Here is a 20033-nt window from a genome sequence, read left to right as displayed (position 1 = left end):
CTCACTGCCGAATAAAATAGATAGGCTGGCAAGCTGCTGGCGAGCAGACGAGCGAGTTGGACGAGCAGAGAAATTAGAAAACGAGCAGCAAAATTAGATTTTTTACGAAACGAGCCAGCACACATAAGTAGCCGAACCGAGCTCGAGCTGCTATGATATGCCAGTGGCCAACGGCACAGCGACAGCGACGGTGGACTACGCTACGTATACGCAATCAGGAGCGCACAATACAATGCGGCTCTGAAAGCCAACGCACACACACATACATGCAGAGACTTATGCTTATTAATACATACATACATGCTTTTAGGCGAGCGTGCGTGTCTATGTGTACGCATCAATTATGTATGCGTAAACTCTGCAGAGACACACTGTGCTGTCGGACGCTGGCTGTTGAGAGTTGTGAGTGGCAAGCAGAGTTGGCGCGACTTTTAGCTGCGGCGCTGTCAATGATACGGCTACCATTTGAGTTACCACCAAGTTGCTGTGCTGCTGCAATTGGTGTTTGTTTTGTAGCGCCAATTGTTGTTTTTGGTGTTTATGTTGTTGAAGCTGAAGCTGTACAGCGGCTTAAGCGACGGCGTTGGAGTTTTTGTTAGCTGTGCCTTCAGCTTTCAGCGAACAGTGACGAGTGTTACAGCTGTTGTTGTTGTTTGAGCAGTAGCGATTGCTATGACTGTTGTTGTTGTTTTAGCAGTAGCGTCTTCTACGGCTGTTGTTGTTGTCGCAGTAGCTAACCGTTTTCGCTGCCACGCAACGTACTTTTCTCTACTCATTTGGAGTCAGCCCTAAGCATGTTGCAAATATATTGTATATACGTAAGTACATACATATGTATATACACATATTTACGCATACATATATACAGTCAGTTATACTTTTCTCGTTGCTGTTATGCCTATATCCCGTTTGGTATGTTGGAAAAGTTGTGGCGGCGCAGGAAAAAATACCAGCATTAGTTGTGAAAAATATATTATTTGCTGTTGTTGTTGTGTATTTGTATATATTCTTTTAATTTTTCACTTGCTAGCGCTAACGGCACCCAACACACACACAAAAATTTGCACACAATTCGATATGTATGTATGTATATATTTTTTTCATTTGGCAAAGCACAGCTTTTTAGCCAGAATTTCGCTTACACACACACATACACATATGCTTTCATATGAAACAAATTTTCACAAATTACAATTTTCGTAATTTTGCAGCGCATTTTTTCCTTGCAACACTTACTTTTTGCACTTTCGCATTCACATTTTTCTGGAGCAACTTTTGCACACGCTTCAAAAACGCACGGAAATTTCAGATTTTTCACAAATTTTTTCCAACCATCCCAATAAAAAAAAAGATGAAGAAAAATTCTCTACTTTCTGCAATTTGTATTTTCTAGCTTTGCTAGCAAACGCGCTGATTATGCGAACAATTTCGTTTAGTAACTGCGCATCGGACGCGTTCCACAATGAGACTGACTGCAGCGAGCAAGGATGCTGTGCTGCGCGGCGCTTGGCACGACGAACACACGCCACACACATATACCCTTACACATAACTACATATGTTCGTATGTGTTTGGTCGCTGGCAACCGATGCCTGCCTTTTTTCCGACTCGGCTAACACGAATTGTGCTGTGCGCGCTGAGTTCGAAATTATATTTGGCAGCAGCGGTTGGCGTTGCGGTGGTGTAAGGCGGCGCCGGCGAAAGCTTGATATAAATATTAACCAACGGCAGCGCTGCAGTTGCCTGTCAGTGAGCGCTAAGCGGCATAACTGTGTTTGAAAATCGCAGCAACTGTGCCGCTGGCAGCGTGCTCATTAATGCTAGCGTCACTTTAAACTCTCTACGCCTCAGTGTCAGTCGCTCTGCGGTCTGCTGCCGCGTCGCCAGCGTCAATTGTATTATATTTTCATTGATTGCAGCGCCTTGTTTCCAATATTTGCTGCTTTCATTGCATTTTCTGCTAGCAAAGCTATTTGCTGTAAAGTGACAACTTTCCTGCACTAAACTAATGGACAGCAAATTAACGGAAATTATCGCATGCCACATGAAGTACAGCAGTGTTGACGCGTAGTTTTGCGAAAGTACAGACTCATATGCAGTTGTTAATGAGATTTTTGGCGTGGACTGTGTCGAAAGTTTGAGTTTAAGTTGCAATGTTGAATTTTTGTGATCTGTGTTATACTGAGGAGTTAGCATCATTTCTAAAGCAATATCCGACACAGGTTCACTTTTAAATAAGACAAAACAACTGCTGCTGCTTGCGAGATGAAATAGTGGTTCGATCTGGAAGTTCTCTTCAGATATTTTAGAGTTGCCTTACCAAATAATTCATGTCAAATTTTGTAAGAATATCTTGTCAAATTAAAATTAAAAATTTTGATCGTTCAGTTTGTATGACAGCTATATGTTATAGCAGCCCGATCTAAATATTTTCTACACATATCGTACCATTGCCTAAGATAATAATCCTTGCCAAGTTTTGTCAAGATATCTCGTCAGATAAAAAAGTTCTTCATATAAGCACCAAATTTTGATCGTTCAGTTTGTATGGCAGCTATATGCTATAGCAGTCCGATCTGAATAGTTTCTACACATATCGTAGCATTGTTTGAGACAATAATTCATGCCTATTTATGTCAAGATATCTCGTCAGATAAAAAAGTTTTTCATACAAGAACTTAATTTTGATTGTACAGTTTGTATGACAGCTATATGCTATAGCAGTCCGATCTAAATATTTTCTACACATATCGTACCATTGCCTAAGATAATAATCCTTGCCAAGTTTTGTCAAGATATCTCGTCAGATAAAAAAGTTTTTCATACAAGAACTTAATTTTGATTGTACAGTTTGTATGACAGCTATATGCTATAGCAGTCCGATATCAGAAATTTCGACTTATGAGCAGCTACTTGAAGCAAAAAGTAGTTTTGCAAAATTTCAGAGCGATAACTCAAGAACTAAGTGACTAGTTCGCGTATGTACAGGCAGACGGACTGAAGGACATGGTTAAATTAATGCAGTTTGTCACGCTGATCATATATATACATATATATATTATAGGGTCTGCAACGTTTCCTATTGGCTGTTGTAAACTTCGTGTCAATCTTTATATACTCTTTTCAAAGTATAAAGAGTTGCTAAAGTGAATTTCAAATAAATCACTAGTTTTGGTGTTTGTTTATAGGCCGTAAGGACTGTTTGAAATCCCTTCACACCATATAGGGATTTGATATCCTACATAAGTGGTATACGGATGAAACCAGTTCTTCTTTTACCATGGATTTTTCGCTTTCCCCGGAACCGCATTCGCATTACTTCAGGGTAAGGTTTACAAAATGGACTCAATGTAGGACGGTTCCTGCGCTCCTTGCGGCCAGGAATGCCCACGATTTTGTAACTGGCATCGAGTTATTGGCTCACCTTTTACTAACACGAATTTTCTGAGGCGGGAAAGTCCACTTCTTACTCTGTTTTTCTCTAGGAGCCATTTAAAATACCTTCGTACCATATAGAGTTCGTCATCGTACATGAGTTCACGCCCAAGTCCCTTTTTCAGCACGTAGTTTTGTATGAAGGAGAAATTTTGGTGATATCACAAATCGTATTAGTCCTGAAGTCGATGAACCCAGTGAACATCCATAGCGGCAACTATGAACGAAAATAAAAAAAAAAGTCCCCAAAATGATTTTGAAAAATGAAGAAAAAAGAAGTTGAAGCTCGAAAGCTATTACGGGAACCTTTGAAGATATAAATATTTGGGAATGCGAAAGCCTTATGAAAAGTAGGTACTATGCAAGCTCATAGATTTAAAAAGAATGACAAAAACTCAGAAACTGGGCTTTATGTCATCGTGTTTTTATCCAGCGACTCATTCCTGTGTATCAGACCTCACGAGAATATTGTCGAAATTGTTTTATCAGAACATTTTATACTAGAAATTATAGCCAAATGAAAGACTGAGTCCACAAAGAAAGTAAAAAATTCTTTTAATCAATTTCTTAAGGTAGAAAGAAGGTTGGTGAAAAAGTTTACTATCTGGAACAATCAATTAATGTTATTTTAAGCTCAGATTCCTTTAGGGAAATTACTATCCATTCCCGCAGTAGAGCGCAATATTAGTCTAGAACTTAAAACTGCGGGCTTGAAGCTCATTAAGGAATGCCTGACCTTACTATCAACGGCTAGGGCTGACTTCTATATAAGTTGGGTTGGGGTATCAGACCATAGCGAAAATGCTGGCGACTGTAAAGCTGATCAATTGGCAAGGAAGAGCACCTCAACCCTTAGGTTGTTGGAGTGGGAACGGGTCAGAGATACGCCGTCCTGTTGGGAGCTTGGAGAGCACTGTGCAATGATTAAAACTTGTGCGGTCACATTGTAAAGAATCGCATTTCAACTCAGCTTCTATGTCATTGGAGTGGGAACAGGTCGGAGCTCCGAAGCCTTGAAACCTGTGTGGTTGAGAGCTGATGAGTTTGGCGTTGGAATGGGAATGAGTCGGAGCTCCGCTGTTCTGTTGGGAGCTTGTTGAGTGTTGGGCAATTTTTGCAGTCTGTACCATCACAATATCCGTATAGTTGAAGGTAAATCACTATAGAATCTGCGAACTTTTCGTATTCAACAAGGTTAGACGCTCCCTAACCTTACTAAATATCCTAACTAAGGGTTCTAACTGGTCATTGTCTTATTGGTATCCACTCAATAAAGTTAAAAATCTTACGTCTTGATTAGCCCGTTATTACAAGATCAAGGCTAAAGTACAATATACAATATTCAGGTTCAGGGAAGAGTTTCTACATAATTTACCATACTTAGTTATATGGCTTTCTATAATTTCAAAGTTTTTTTGTCAAATTATTTTTTCTAGTGTATTTATTTTACGTATCTCTTTCCTCTTACTTGCATTCACAATTGTTTGTTTTACTTCCCTTCGTTTGCATTGTTCTACAAAATTATTTGTTTTCAATCTAAACAAACATAAGCGAATGCGAAAATGAACGCTCTCACACAGAAATTCTCGCCACTCATTAACATCCACCCTCAATTTGGCTCTGACAAATTGTATACGCGTGTAAATCGCTACTACCAGTCGCAGCTAACAGTCTCATTTGTGAAATATTTGATATCCTGCGGATGCGACAAGGCAGCCGACGCTGTTGCTGGCATTGCCATTGAGCTTATAACATAATTATGAGTACCAAGGAATATATACGTATATACTATCACTATGAGTTGGTTTAGCCATCTTAGTCTTTCTGTATACATATATGCAAACTAGTCTCTCAGTTTTTGAGATATCGATTTGGAATCTTTTCGCTACTTGTCGCCAATTCAAGATACCAGGTCCAGCCAGGTAATTCTCCACTTGATCTCAACAACAGAGTGTAGGTTTTCCTCTTCCTTTGATCTCACCTGCGGAGACTGAATCGAAAACCTTTTAAGCAGTAGCGTTCTCTTCCATCCGGACAACATGACCTTGCCAGCACAGCTGCTGTCTCCTCATTCGTTGAGCTATGTCAATGTCGCCGTATGTCTGATGCAGCTCATCGTTCCATCAGCTGCGTTACTCGCCGTTGCTAATGCGGAATGAACAATAAATCTTCCGCAGAACTTTTCTCTCGAAAACTCGTAACGCCGACTCATCACATGTTGTCATTGTCCATGCCTCTGGTCTATATAGAAGGAGTGACCTATGGTGTGTGGTCTTTGATCATCGAGACAGGACTTTAGCACCAGCACCAAAGTCGCACGTGCTGATGCTGGTTCCAAGATACACAAAATCATTTACGACTACCAACAGTGATGTTGGAGCCATGTCTCGAATGCGATGACAGTTTGTTTGATGATAGGAGATATTTTGTCTTGTTCTCTTTCACAACTAGATCAGTTACGCTTTGCTTCGTTATATTATTTTCTCCAGCAATTGATTGATGAAGTTACAGAATTGGGAGTCTTCTTGCATGAAACTTCGCTTGATATCGAACGGCTCTGAGAGATCCTTCGCGATTCTGACGAAGCTTTTGGTGTTGCTCAATGTTGAAATACCATTTCCAGACATAAGTAGCGGCATAGAGGCAGTTGCTCTCCTTGCTGTTGAAGGCGGCTTTAAAATCGGCGAAGAGATCGTGTGTCCATTTTCCTTTCACTGGTCTTTTCCAAGCTTTGGCGCATCGTGAATATCTGTTCGGTTTTAGATTTTTCAGGTCTAGAGCCATACTGTTAAGGTCCAATCAAGCGGTTGTTGACGGTGGGCTTCAGTCCTACACACATTACGGCTTATCTCACGTTAATTGGCGCAGATTGTGAGGTCCCCTCGTTTGTGGATTGAACAGAGCACACTTATGCTTCAGTCGTCGGAAATGCTTTGACTCGACCATATTTTGCAACGAAGGTGATCCTTCTTTGCCGCCGTAATTCAGTAGTTCGACTGGTAATCCATTCGCTCGTGCCGATTTTGATGTTTTTCTGGCACGTTATTGCTATTTGAAATTCAGCATAGTCGGGCGATGGACCATCTATTCCTTCGTCATTTTTTTTATTTATTTGCCGCATAAATAAAAATTGAAAAGTACCAATATCATACCTAAATTTCTTTCGCCCTCACATTGCCGCTCTCATCACCAGCTTTGCTGCAATTTTCACATTTATTATTTAATGCTTGCTCTCAGCAATTCACAACGTTTGCTACCCCCACCCGTTATGACTTATTTTGTTTTTTGCCACTGACACCTTCCAGCCCCCTTTTCGCATTGCCATAGGTCACAAGTCAGCACTGAGTTTAGATTTGTTTTTGTTTTTTCTTCTTTTTAATTTTACACATCGCGACGTGCGCATATGTGTGTAATTGTTGCTTGCACCACCGAATCCTTTTTACTGGCTCGCTTACTCAGTTATGTTAGCTGCTCTGCTAGTAATATTATTAACAACCCTCATTTATAGCTTGCAGGCTGCGCAACTTGCTTGCATCTACACATTTTGCACTTCTATGTAACGTTGCTTGTATTCATGATTCGCAGTTTGCATTACTTCGTTTGCTTGTGCTTGCAATTTTTGTTGTTGTGCATGCACGACAATTTGGTTTAACTTCTGCAGAAGTGCCACCGCCCGCCAGAACCGGAATATGCGAAGCTGCAAAAGCTAGCTACCGTTAGCGATTGCAAATCTTTGTTTGCTGCCGACTGCAACCGTTTGCCGGTTGACGCGTGCCGATTGCATTTTGCTGCTGGCTGCGCTGCCAGCGACGCTGTCAACGTTGTTGCTGACGCAGTTGTTTCGTTCTCAGTGTGGCACCCGCTTTGAAGTGAGCTTACAGTTGGGCTGATGAAGAAAAAAACATTTCTTAAATGGAAGTATTTTTTCTTACTTTATCTGCTCGTTGATGCGTTTTTGGTAACCCAAAAGCACCCTTGATATGATAAGCTCCATTCTTTTTATACTGCTTCCTTAGTATTTGAGCTTGGTTTGATCTTTCATTCACAAGATTGCACAAGAGATGATCCGCTGTTTCCATGGTGTCCTGTTCTAGACATTTTCTGCAGTCTTCTCGTTCTGTCAGCTCCATCCTGCGAATGTGTGTCGCTACCGTTCTGTGACCAGCTAGTATTCCCATCATGTTTCTATAGTCCCTTCTATCGTCATATAGATAATGCATGGGTTTCCCAATGTTGATCACGCTTTCGGATGTTAGCCGTACACCATTCTTGGCAATTTCGTCCACTATTTTATTCCCCTCGACGCCTTTGTGTTTTGACGTCCAGTAGAAGTGAAGTTGTCTGCTTCTAGCTATTCTTTCCACTACCGCCCTTTTTCCCAAGAAACTTCTGGCCGGTATGTGATACCAGGTTACTGCCTTGACTGCTGCTTAACAGTCTACGTAGATGTTGACTCTGGAATTGCCTGCTGCTGCATTAGAGGCTAGCTATGCGGCTTTCGCAATAGCAAAGACCTCAGCTTGAAATATACTGCAGTGGTGTGGTAACTTAAAACGTTGCGTTATGTCTAACTCTGGACAGTATATTCAAGCACCAATTGCATCGCCCATTTTCGAGCCATCCCAGCACGAGAGACATGGTCCCTTCATCTTTCTTCATCGTCCTCTCGCCAACAAAAACCGAGTTTTCTTAAACGTTTACAGTTGTTGACAGAAAGAGAAGTGGTTATCCTCGCGTAGTTCGTACCAAATTCAGACATAAAAACTATTATCAGAAATTCCCGTAGATGTAAGAATTATCATTAACATTATCAAAACTTAACCGAGTTAAATTCTATATGAAAGCCTATCGTCGGTCAACTGATCAGCTTTTGATAAGGCGCTTGAAGTAAATTAGGCTCAAACACAAGCTTCTTTGGCTACTTCACCCTGTCAACGGCCAGAAAGTATCCTTTTTACAGAGCAAATAAGTTTCAATTTCGAAGAAGTTTTTGATAAGCAAATCGACAAAATCAACGACCAACTTCCAGAGACACAAAAAATGTTATCCCAAGGGTACAGTGAGATCTCTATCCATCCCATCCGCTTTACTTCTGTGAATAAGAGGCTAAACCAGGAGCAAAAGTATATCAGTAGGATGTTTTAGAAGGTGTGGTATTTGTAAAGCAGTTAAGTAGTACTCTATTCGATGGAGAGTATTGGATCTCCAGCAATATTTTGCCCCAGCACATAAGGAAAAAACCACTCAGTATTAGTATAAAAGCAATATTCCTGGTTCCATAGCTGCAGATAAATGGCTGACTGGAATTTCAGACTTGAAAACATTGGATTACAGTTTGTGACCACAGTTGGCGCATAAGGCCTGTCGAGTGCCTCAAAGAAATTCGGAGCGCCTCAAAATATATTTGAAATATTTGCCGTGAATACCAAAAACTGTAAGTGGTACAATTGATCAATGTAGAAATCGTTTGAGGGTTTGTGTGGAAGCAAAATATATTATAGTTTCAGTCTTATAACGGTCTGAACTTGTTGTAGATTGTTGAACTTAACACAAGTATAAGTAGTTATGTAAGTATCGGATGCATTATTCCCTCTTTTAAGTTATTGTGGTTATGACCGCTTCTAAAACCACCAAATGTTATCCAGTATTTAAATTATGAATTTAAGTTCAGACCAGTTGTAACATTAATACTATTCCGTTTTCAGATAACTAAAAAATTGCAACGATCAGCCACTTCCGGCCTATTAGTCGATAATCTATACACTAACAATAAACACACTATATAATTGTAGAGTGTATTCATATAAAAATAGCTATTCTTCTTTCGAAAATATTCGCAGATGCTGCTCTGTATGTGCTGCTCTAGTCTTCAATTTTTCGTCTGTGCTGACGTCTAAAAATAAGTGAAATGGCAAAAACGTAGACGTTGACGACTTTGTGTCCACAACGTATGAAAGAAAAATACATGCTATGTAGGTATATAGCATTTGTGTATATTTATATGGAAATATTTGCCTATATGATACATATACATACTTGTGTAGTATCTGCTTAAAAGTAAAAAATATTCTTTAAGTGTATATTTAATAGAATGTACGTAGCCAAGTGTGCTAAGTGTGTGAATAATACACTATATGGCATTGGTTCGCAAATCAACTCTGAAAAATTCCGGCCTCTTTTTACGAATAGCTTCGCGCAAATGAGGCATAACACTCAAATAATATTCCTTGTTAACAGTTTGGATCATCCAAGGAATTCGGAGTATATCAAGCCTCGATCATCGAAGAAAACTGGCAACATAGCCTTAATTTTGACCTGCTTTAACGTAATTTTTTCGGCCTCTGCTTACTTTTGCCACGATATTCGGCCGATTGATCGCCTGTTTCCGGGTCGTAAGTACAGATCCAAGACTCATCTCTAATAATAATACGTTTCGTGACAATTGGTAGTCGTCAAGCATTATTTTACAGACGTGACGCTGTTTTTCGAAAATTGAGTAATTTTGGAACTTATCGTGCTTTCACTGTTTTTAGACCCAGATGTTCAATAAAAATGGTTTTCACTGATCCATCTGATATTTCGACGATAACAGTAAAACCTCTAATCGTAAATTGTCGATTCTCTATGCAGTTCATCAGTTTGTGTTGATGACCATCCTGAACGTGGTTCGTCGTCAAGGAGTTCTGAAACACCTTTAGATTATTTGTACCAATCAAAAATAATTGCTCGCGGCAAATAATTATTACTGAAGACCTTTCCCAACATTCCGAACGTTTCGATCCCAGAAATTTTGATTCCGCACACAAGATTTAATGGAACTTCTTTATCGAACTCATCGTAAAAATCACCGAATGCACTTTATGTACTTCACAAAGACGGTCGTATACTAAGCACTAATAATGTTTTTGATATGACATTTGACATTTCACTGACAGGCATACCTGACAGCCTAGAAAAAAAATTTCGACGACTGGATTTTTGTTCGAAATTTAAATTAAAAAGTCTTACTACTTTTTGCCCATAGTAAATATTCTACGTGATATTTCAGAAACTCGACCTTATATATCATAGAAGGTGGCATATTTTTATATTCAGTTATACTACAATTGTGTACGATCATGTTTGTATATATATGCAAAGATTTTGTTATTATATATATATGAATATTTCGTGCCTTTTTCTCTCGCCGGCCATCGTCTGTTTTGAAAATCTCGGAAATTTGTTTGCACATTTTGGCGCTATGCCTTTCCACACCATTTTCGTGCTTTTAATTTAATTATGACTTTTAAATTATTATTGTTGTTGCTATTTTTATTGTTATTGCTTTTATTATAGCACTAATTGTTGTTTCATTTACAGATGGGTTGTTTGCTTTGGCAAAAATATAAATGCGAAAAACATGGAAATTGGAAAAGTTTTCAGACGATTTAAGTGCAAATATATATAAATATTTCATTACTACATCTGGGCAAAATAAGAACTGTTATAAAACTATAATGCAGCTGATATTAAAATATTTATGCTTAAAACGTATTTATTGCTTCGAAAATTCGTGTATTTATTTTGTGTGGAAAAATGAATTTCAAAAATGAAACTCTTTTCAAGAAAAAATGAGAAAGAGGTTACGACAGTATCGAGCTTTCACTAATTTTGGAATGTATTTGGCAGTTAGGTTAGATGGCTGATCGGAGATCACACGTAGACTAATAATGTAGTCCGTTGTGATGCCATTGAAAAAGAACTTCCATGTTCGGACTTGGCGAAGCGCTTTGTAGCTAATAAATAGTTACACAGACGCTTAACTTCAACACCCGCCAGTGCGGCGGGATGTCCCAAGGTATGCGCCCCCAAGTGTCTAAGTCTTGACCTCCCAAACGCGGAACAGTCAAGAAGGAAGTGCTGGCTTATTTCTACCGCATCTTTTTCCAAACAGCTTCTGCAGTCCTCATCCGGTAAGATACCCATTCTTACCGCATGTATGCCAATAGGGCAGTGGCCTGTTAAGAGTCCCACTATTAATGAGAGGATAGCCTTACTGAAGGCTAAGAGATCACTAGATCTCCTGCGATCTATCCTGGGCCAAAAGGCTTTTGCGACCGCACATGTACCGATGCTGGCCCAGCGTTGAACTTACAAAACATTATTTTATTATACTTCAACTACAAACTGCAGAATTTTAAAGAAAAAGATCACAAAAATATGTCAAAAGCTTTTTCTAGCAAGGACTGTTACAGGAAAACCGTAGGTCTTGAAACGGACCAGTCTCGATGTGACGAGACTTTGCATCCAATAAACGGTCGACCTAATCGTCCAGCTCCTTTGATGAGTTGGCGTTTCGAGTTTTTGAGAGAAAGGTTCTGCGGAAGACTTATGGCACTTTGCGCATGGGCAACGGCGAATACCGCAGTCGATGGAACGATGAGCAAAATGAGATATACCATCAAATTGACGAAAGAAGAGACAGGGGCTACGCTGGCTAGGTCAGGTCGTCCGAAAGGATGAAAACACCTCAACTTTGAGAGAATTCGACGTAGTATCCGCCGATGGAAGCACAGGAAGAAGAAGACCTCCACTCCGTTGGAACGACCAGGTGGAGAAGGACTTAGCTAAACTTGGAATCTCCAACTGAGAAAAGAAAGATCGACTGCGCTGGACTGTAACCGCGGTAGAGCATCCCCCAGCAGAGTCGGTAATTCGAGCAACCATGGATTGCTTACGCACCATATTAACCCTAGTGGATTATGCACATCCTCTGAGCGTACCGACGACGCTATTGCTGTTGTTTAGCAGAGTAATGAAGAAGGCGCGAGTGAGAATGGTCACAAAACGGGGTGGCCACCGATTTCCAGAACAAAAATTTTGCTCAGCGATGAAGCTTAAGTTTGATTGAATTGGTACGTTACTAAACAATATTGTCGCATTTGGAGTAATGATAGTTTAAAAGCCGTTATTGAGACGCCGATACACCCAAAAAAGTCAGTCTTTGGTGTGAATGGTGGTTAGCAGAAGAAATCATTGATTCATATTTCTTCAAAAATTAAGACGCCCAAAATACTGCAGTCAATGTGGAACGTTAAGAAGCCAAGGATTAGATACTCTTTGGTGCCTAAATTGGTGGATATTGATGTGGATGAGCCGTGGTTCCAACAAGAGGGCCATAGAGCCCACGAAACAAACCATTTATTAAAGAAAACTTTTGGTGAGTGATTCATCTCGCTTAGTGAGCCTTTGGCGTGGGCTCGAAAATCTTGCGATTTAACACGGCTGAATTTTTTTTGAGCTGTTAGGGGTAGTCGCTTTTCTACGCAGTTAAATCCACGACGATTGACGCTTCGAAGAGAATATTCGACTTGTTATTGCTAACATTAGCCCCAATTGCTACAAAGAGTAGTTAAAAATTGGACCTATTGGCTAGACGAGCCAGCCACGGCTGTCACTTGATACTGATTGCCTGCATTTTTCTTCAGATCTCTTGTCACCTTAAAAAAGTCAATTTATTTGGTCCAAAAATGAAACGCAATAAATTTTAAAATAAGAATTCCAGCAAAACAAGCAGACAACAATTTGTTACGCGTGCCGGTTACAAATGCATACATACACGTATGTACATATATGAATATAGTATATAGTAGTATCATACATACATATACATATATGTGCGCATAAAACATAAGTGCCACACAGACTCATTACTTCCTTGTCGTTCAAGGTTCATTTCAGAATTGCCAAAAATTTGCAGATTTATTTACATATTGTTGTTGTTGTTTTTTTAGGTTGAAATATCACAGCGTAAATGATAATAAAATTAAGTGAATTTATCGCGCTTCGTCACTTACCCCTATAAACGAATGAAATGAAAGCGATGGCTATTGTGTTAAGCGGCGGCAGCTGGCGATCGGATCGCTGATTCGGACGCTTTAGCAGTTTGTTACTAATATTTGTACGCCACACACATTAATGGACTTGTTTGTATGTATGTAAGTATATGGATGTTTATTTTAACAGGCGCTTGAACTTTCCTCACTTCACGTATATTTCTTCAAGGCACTTGCGGCACCGACCGCCACAAATCGCAGCCGCCGAGTTAATTCAATTCAAAACCAAGCAAAAAATCACACACATACGCGCATACACCAATGAAATAACAACAAAAACACTGCGCGTATATTAATACGCTTTAACAATGCCCACAATTGTATTAAAAATAAAATCACTTAGTGGATTTGACGCGAAATATGCGTAAGACTGCGAATTGCTACACGTCACAAAAAAAAAAAAACAAAATCGTCAGAAGACAACACAGAAACTTTTCGAATATCTACGTAACTGAAAATCTACACATTCACTGTCAGCACAACCGCTCGATCGCCTGTATCGCAAGAACGCTTATCTCAAACTGAACGCTGCGATCGTACTATGATCGTAAGATCGTTTGTGGCAACGGCGGCGCTGCCGTAGAGCTCCTTGCATCAGCACTTGACTGACAGACTTCGCGGAAATTTCAAATTTCTCGAAGACACCGCTGCACTGAGAGTGGGATTTGCGCAATCGGAAAGTGAAAAAGCAAAAATGAAAATACAAAAACAAAAATGAAAATACAAAAACAAGAATGAAAATAAAAGAAAATTTATGCTACATGCACTTGTCGCACAGTAGCCACCCTCGCTGATTAGCTGACGAGATGGGAAAATGCCTAGAAAAAAACAAAAATACACACAAGAAAGGCAGCAGCAGTGAGCAAGACTAACTCGATACAAAAGCAAGAAAAAGCAAACACAGTAAAGTCAAACGCAGCAGAAGATATTTTATTTATAAACACACACCCACGACTAGCTATATGTATTATATATAGATTTGTATGTCTATATATATGTATGTCTATATACATACTTGTATGTCCATATACATATATATGTAGTATATAAAACCGACATATGTCATTTGTAGTCAACACAAGTGACGTTTCTGTGAGGGTTGATGACGGTGGCGTCAGGATCGGTTCGCCAGCCAGTAAAAGTCATTGCGCATGCCTCTTTGTCCATGGCACCCCGTCGGCAAGACTTCAATCAGTTTTCATTGTTACCTTTGGCACGTTTTACGCAAGAAAAAACGATATAAATTTTTCTTAATTTTCATCATTCAACCTAGCATAGACCTTCAAAGAATATTTATGGCAATTTCATTCGCAAGTACGCAAGTGACAAAAAAAAATACTCGGAAATTGTCAATTAAATGCAAAATATTTAATTATTCATCAATATTTATTCTGTTGCCTTCAAAATAATAGCCACCAGATGTAATATTTTATTTATGCCAACGAGTTTTCAGTCCTCGAAACACTTTTCAAAAGCAGTTTTTGGGATGACCTTCAGCTCCTTTAGCGAATTTCGTTTTATCTCTTCGATCGACTGAAAATGGGTTCCATTCCGACAATTTTTGACTTGTTTGTATATTCATAAACTCATGTTTCATGGACCATTATACAAGGTTTGTCTGGAAAGTAATAGGACTGAGTCGATTTAAAAAAATTGATTGAACCAATAGTTAAAATTCTTGAAAAACTTTCAAAATTCAAGCATTGAAGGCGACACGGAAGTCATACTCCGGAATAACCTTGAGAGCCGAGGTGCATGCTGCTTGGATCCCCTCTGTGGTCTCAAAATGCTTGCCTTTCATCGGCGTCTGCGGAAGCGTTGGGATGCCGACCTTGGTTAACTAGCTGTTCACAAGAAAGACAGTGTTAGTTAGTGTATGTTAGCAACTTCCTATCGGCATCGATGTCTTGTGGCACTCGATTGTCCCTTCGTTTGAGTCTCTTAAGGACTTTCACGTAAAACTTTGCGTTGACGGTTTGTCAAGAAGCAATAAATTCATTGTGGATGATGCCTCTGATGTCAAAAAAGACAATGAGCATTGTTTTCACTTTGAATTTGCTTATTCTTCGGTTCTTCCTGGCCCACCAAAAAGGTCTGGTGCCACCGAAACACACCACTTCTTGCTAATGCAACATCAGGATAAGCCTGCTTGAACATATCAAACGTCGCTGTCACAGCTTTACCGAGTTTCACACAGAATTAAAGGCGTAGCTTTGCTCTAACGAACGCTGCATTTTCGGCTTGCACCACTCACAGAAACACTTCGCGCAAAAATGTTTGTCCTGACTGTCCAGGTACTCGGAAACAACTGACCGGCCGCTCGTTCGTTAGCTAGGAATACCCCCTATGGAATCCAGTCGAACAGGAAAGTCGCGGCGGACGAAAATCAGTCCTATTACTTTCCGGAAAAACCCTGTAATGTTCTCCATTAAGGTGGGATTGAAATTTGTACTATCAAGCATGTCCAAAGAGATTTGTTTACCGTACTCTTATTGAAAAAAATTCAGCCTTATCGAGACGTGCCAAGCAAGAACGCGTTTCATACCCAAAATATCCACCAAAATAATTAGAACGGCTCTGGAATTGTAAAGGACCAAAACTGGTCTATGAGTGACTTATTGGCCTACCAGATTAACCTTAACTAAAATAACATTTATGTCGATTTTCATCGTCCAGTTTGTATGACAGCTGTACGCTATAGTTGTTCGATAACGGCAGTTCTGGCAAATTAGCAGCTTCTCATGAAGAAAAGTATGTCTGCGAAATTTCAGATCGATATCTCAAAATCTGTAGGTCTAGACTAGATCATGATATATATTTCCACTGTTCTCGGGTCTCAAGACAGTTCGGAGTTGTTTGCTAAATATATCCCGCAAGGACGCATAATTTATGCTCCTGTTCTCTCCTCTCTCCACCCTTCTAGTGCAACGTTAAGCGGTAGCTGCTTGAATGATATATGCACTAAGATGAGAGACGAAACACATGAAACAGCCCTTTTACAGTTTTGCCGGCACCTTGCTTCGTATACACTTTTGTATGTATGTATGTATACACATATGTATGATTTCTACACATGTTCGTGTGCCCACTTGACTTCACAACATAGTACGGAAATATAATTTATGAGCAGCACTTTGTTGTTGTGCGACTAGTTGCGCTGATCGTGAGGGCTGCGTGTTTGGCTTGTTGTTGTGTCAGTGGCGCAGCGGGCGGGCAGTCGTGTGGCGTCTATAACGTCATTAAATCAAGAATGAATAAGCAAAACGAAGATGCTGAGGGAAATGTATGTATGTATATTCACCAGTACATGTGTGTTTGTATGTATTTGTGAATGTGGGCGACAGGAAGTTGTGTGTGCGTAACACAGTGTGTTAAGAGAGAGGAAAATGAGCACAAAATTTTTATTTAGTTAATATAAAGGCAAAAATATATTATATAATTTTATTGAAAGACAAAGAAAGTATGAAGAATGCTCGATGTGGATGAGATTTAAATTAATCCCGATATTTTGCGTCGATATGTGATAATTTCCCTACGCAGTCCAATCGACGATCATCCGAGTGGACTACATACGATGGACCCACAAGGTTATGGCGTCTGCATTTAGAGATGCACATGGAATAAAATAAGGAAAAGGAAGGAAGGAGGATGAATATTATATTGGACCGTCTGAAGCACGGAATCGCTGAAAAACTAATATCACAAGTCAGTCAAAAAGTTGGCAAAAATCCCTGAACTAATATTCGCATCGATTTCGTATCCAACGTATACTCTAGATCTGGTCCTCAACGACTATTTTCAGTTCTCACATCTCAAAAGAAAACCCGCTGGATTAAATTTTCGTCGACTGAAGAGATGATCGCCGAAACGGAGGCCTATTCTGAAGCAAAGGGCAAATCGTAATACAAAAATGATATCCGAAAGTTGGAGGGTCGCTATAAGCAGTCTATCACCACAAAAAAATATATAATGAAGGATTTCAGAAATACTTATATACATATATTCAAATAATTAAATAAATTGAAGATAAAATAGCTAGAAAATGGATTTGATACGTAGTCTAATTATCACCGAAAGCGTCAGTATGGTATATTTGTATCGAAAATCTAGGCTATCTGCTACTACAAAACTACGATAAAACAGCGGTTGACCACCAACTACGTAAGATGATCACTAATTAGTGCTGCACGCAGCAAAGTAGAAAAAATTCGATCCATCAGTAGCCGTAACATTTCATTCGTAGAAGTATCAATTTTCCAGGATATTTTTCTACAAATTGTTATTGTACACACATGAAAACATTTTCACAAAGAAAATAAGAAACGAACTCAAGTGGGCATCCCGCTGTGGCGCATGTCACAACGTTTGTAGTCTGCTGGTACTCGTATACAAAAACATTGATGTCTGCGGTTGCTGCGATCTTGGACTGTACCCTCGGATGGTGTCAATGCGGATCTCGAGACTGATTTGTTGATGGTAATTATTGTGGCGACAACTGTTTGTTTACAATTGGATTCAGTTTCAAGTGTCTAAATAAAGTATTGGATTTCTTTGCGACTTCCGTAGTATATAGGTTTAGTCATACTTACGATGTTAAGGCAAGAGTAAATGATATATACATATGTACATATATAGGGCGTTTTCAGGCATGTAGTTTTTAAGAATAAATAAAACGCATTTTATTTAATTTTCATGACCAAGAACTTAGGTGTATTATAAAAATTAAGGTTTGAAATTAAGTGTCAAAAATAATATCAAGAAAGTGCTGGCAGTTTGGTCGGTTCGGTATGAAATTACGAACGAACTACTATTAGACTGTAAATCAAATAGCAAATGTCAAAAAGATCGAATCGGAAAAAATCATTATCGCACTGAAAATTGCACGTCGAAAATACTTGCTGTAAAATCTAAACCGACTTCTCTAAATCCAAATCTCTTATAAGTCTGGCCGTCTATCGGTAGCGATCCTCATTCTATCATCTTTGTAACCACGTGGGTATCGTGACCTTCTTTATTCGGTCAGTTGCGCTCTTGTTATTTTCATCTGCCTTCTTTAGCTTCTACAGTTTTTTTTTTCGTGCGATAGAAGGTCAATGGGATCATTATTATTTGTGACTAATGTTCATCACCTGACGATGCATTGTACCCTGGTCAAAACCTTACGCCGGTTTTCCTTTTTGAGTACATTTCCCCAAACCTCTGCTCAATATAGACGCTCGTAGTTGTTAACATTAAGAGATTTCTCTTTTCTTGCGTGGGCTCTCCCATGTCGACCCTTAGTCTGCTAAAGTGGAGGTTATATGACGCAAGCCATGTTTTCGTCCGAATCATGATCTGATTAAGTTTTTCTCGGGCTTCCTCTGTGTCTCGGTCTAATTTTAGTGTATTACTAGAACTAAACGCGTGATACTTAGCGATTTCCACTATTATTTGCTTCCAGAGAGAGGTCTACAACTTTTCTTTGAGGAAAAATTTCTATTATCTTTGTTACAGTAAACCTCAAAGGTCAGCCGTAGCTGAACGAAGACCGTGGAGAGTCGATGCAGCGCCATTCGCAGCAAATCGGACTGACGCACGGAACGACTTGGCTCATTTTACGTCGAGATCTTAAATTGAAAGCGTACAAAATACAGCTTGTGCAAGAAGCTCTTGAAAAGTTCTAAGAAGATCCACCGTTTTCGAGAAAAAATTTGCTTAGCGATGAAGCCCATTTCTGGCTCAATGGGTATGTAAACAAGCAAAATTTGCCGCATTTGGGACGAAGAGAAACTTGAAAAGATTCAAGACTTGCCATTTCATCCTGGTTTATGGGCCGGTTTGATGCCGGTGAAAACGTCACCGTCAACGGCGACTGTTATCGCGTCATGATAACCGGCTATTTGATGTCTGAAATTGAAGCTCGTGATCTCGGCGACATTTCGTTTTAACAAGACGGCGCCACTTCTTTCAAGTCGCATCGATCAGTGGATTTATTTAGTAAACCCTTCGATGAGCAGATAATTTCACGTTTTTAGACGGTCGATTCACACCAAGATCATATGATATCACAACGTCACACATTTTTCTGTGGGGATATGTAAAGTCTAAAATCTATGCGGACAATCCCACTTCAATTCATGCCTTGGGGCAAGACATCACGCGTCTCATTTGACAGTTGCCAGTCAAAGTGCTCGAATGAGTCATCGAAAATTGTATTCAAGTTGGACCATCTGAGATGTAGCCGCGGCCAACATATGAAAAAGATAATCTTCGAAAAATAAATGTCAAAGAATGGTATAACGAATGATAATAAATAATCCCCATTAAATTTGAAATTTCTGCGATTTTTCTTTAAAAAAGTAGTAGTTCGAAATCAACCTTTATAATCATATCATGTATTCTTTTGAATTTAATTAAGTAGATGGTGCTGGCATTTATTATATTCAAAATATTATATTAACTACTATTTATAATTCCAAAATGTTACTAAATTCCATAAAATTATATCTTAACAAGTTCAGTGCATTTCTGGGTTTACAGAAATCGCAGCCAAGTTCAAGTTGCACCTGGTTGTCATTGACAGCTGTCAAATATGTTTACAACTATTGCCATGCGCGCGCATTGAGAAGCAATTGGCAGTAAACCACGAAGTAAATATGAAAAGGAAGGAAGATAAAGCACAACAAAATGCTAAACCTGAGAGAGAGAGTCACTTATATGTACATATATATAAACAAAAGGTTA

At 39.4% G+C, this 20033-nt stretch overlaps 1 protein-coding gene across 3 annotated transcripts in view; it reads right to left on the bottom strand.

The window, feature by feature from the left end:
* The window catches only part of LOC105226691 (tyrosine-protein kinase receptor), a 44494-nt gene extending 30668 nt beyond the window's left edge, over positions 1–13826 (bottom strand). Inside the window, exon 1 of one of the 3 annotated variants that reach the window (XM_019990468.3) lies at positions 13272–13826. The gene's annotated coding sequence lies outside the window, so the exon portion shown is untranslated. Of the gene's footprint in view, positions 1–300; positions 1016–1236; positions 1479–13271 lie in introns of those variants that run through there. The other 2 variants (XM_011205696.3, XM_049451674.1) reach the window with 2 other exon arrangements.
* Positions 13827–20033: the final 6207 nt, after the last annotated feature.

This window comes from Bactrocera dorsalis, chromosome 3 (assembly GCF_023373825.1).
Source record: "Bactrocera dorsalis isolate Fly_Bdor chromosome 3, ASM2337382v1, whole genome shotgun sequence".
NCBI classification, from domain to species: domain Eukaryota; kingdom Metazoa; phylum Arthropoda; class Insecta; order Diptera; family Tephritidae; genus Bactrocera; species Bactrocera dorsalis.
The sequence above is the reverse complement of the archived record's forward strand: the minus strand, read 5'-3'. Positions and strand labels throughout refer to the sequence as shown.